A 1,902-nucleotide genomic window follows, 5' to 3' on the forward strand; every position below is an offset into this window, starting at 1 on the left:
ACTTGGGCAACATTTAAGAACTTGAACTCTTTTTGTCCTAGGTTGTCCCCTGCCTGTTTCATCAGAATGGAAGGCACAGTAATTTTATAGGAATTCTTGGCTTTTCATTAAGTTTTGCCGGTTTTCAGATAAACCAAACTCATACTTAGTTTACTAAAATCATGTGCTGAAAGCGTGTTTCCTCATGAAACTTGAATGTTATCTCAAATAGGAGAATAAACCTGGGGTCAACAAGCTTGGGCAACATTGGTTTGGGTCACTTTCCCAACCAGGAACGTTTCTGTTTTCAGAATTTCCATTTCCATGAATCTCTTGGAGAAAAAGAAACTGCATTAGAGGTAAGGAGAAGATGTCACGGTGGCTGCTGCTGGAAACATTGGAGGCATCACCCCCAGTGGGTTCCCAATACTGTCCTATTCTCTTCCACATTGACTTCTAGGTTTGCACTCTATCAGTCTGTACCTCTGTGTTAGTTAAACTGTTTTCATGTCCTTTATGCCCTTGATTATATATTGGGCTCCTCATAAACGGGTCATCTGTACTACTGTTTATTTCTTTCTGCTGTATCCAGAACATTGGCCTAGACCCAGTCAGGACCTAATAAATATTACTGTTTCTAGCCATCAGGGAAGGGAGATTATGGAACTTCTCCTAGTGTCATTTTTGCAAATCCTGGGCAGATCTGACCCAAACCCCCAAACTGTGGAATCCTGCTTGTCTTTCTCTGGAAAATGAAGACCTGCCACCATCAGGAGAGGAAGAGAGAAAGAATTTACAAAGACACTCAGAAGTTCCTCTTCAATGTTCTGGCGTTTAAAATAAAACAAGGAGCTAACATATGTATAATTTTTGGTTGGTTGGAGCTCTCTTTCCATTATGGGAGTAATACATTCCATTATAGAGAATTTGGAAACTAGAAGTTAAAAAATGTATCACCCATGGGCCCAACACCCAGAGACAACCAGTGTTATGGCTTTGTTTCACTTGCAGACCAATTGGGAGTCCATCTCTCTATTGGCACTGAGGTTCTCTCTGCCTCTAAACAAATGAGGGTTCGATTAGTTCTGTCCTTTAGTTTCCTCTTACCCAGCTGTGGGATAGAAGAAAGGAGGGAAAGATACACAGTTTGAACACTTGTTGCTTAATGAGCCTGAGCTGGATGTCAGCTACTGTCAGATGTGTCACTAAATTTTGTTTCTCTCTAGATGTTCCTTTAGCAAAGTTTAGTAATTATTATTTTCTATATCCATTGCATTTATTCAAACAGATTTCTTCCCTTTTAATAACTGTTGAAGAATATTGATTGTAGAAAATGTGCACGTGTATATATTTGCATTGATTAAATTATTGGAAAACTCTTTTAATTAATAGATAACATTTTGTTTGTGCAGATGATTTGTGGAAACTATCCCATTTTATTTTTTTTATTTTACTCAAAATTAAATTTATTTTCTCCTAAAAAGCAGCAAGAAAAATGTAGGACGTATAAGAAATCCCAGAGTTTCCAGGGTCAAAGTTCTTATTAACAGCTTGTACAGATCCTTCACACCACAAGGACATGTTGAAAGAAATCATGCTGCAGTTTTCTGATATTATGAGTTAAAACCATGGCCTATTGAAAAGCCAACTCTTGTCGTTTGGCTGCTTTCAAGCAATGTAGAATTCTTTAGTATTTAAAAATGAGCAAATAGACAAAATACAACAAATAAACAAGAAGAAAATGAAAGTTTCTGGGGCACTGTTTAAGCGTCTGTAATCTGGACAGGTATTTTTATGGTGGTCAAATTTATGAAGATAGTTTTAGTAGATGATTTATATTCTTAACATATATATATTGAAATAATTGTCACTATTATATCAGAATTAAAATCCATTAGGGCTTACTCCTTCATACAAATTCTT

This window comes from Galeopterus variegatus, unplaced genomic scaffold, assembly GCF_000696425.1.
Source record: "Galeopterus variegatus unplaced genomic scaffold, G_variegatus-3.0.2 Scaffold4003, whole genome shotgun sequence".
In the NCBI taxonomy this organism is placed as follows: Eukaryota; Metazoa; Chordata; class Mammalia; order Dermoptera; family Cynocephalidae; genus Galeopterus; species Galeopterus variegatus.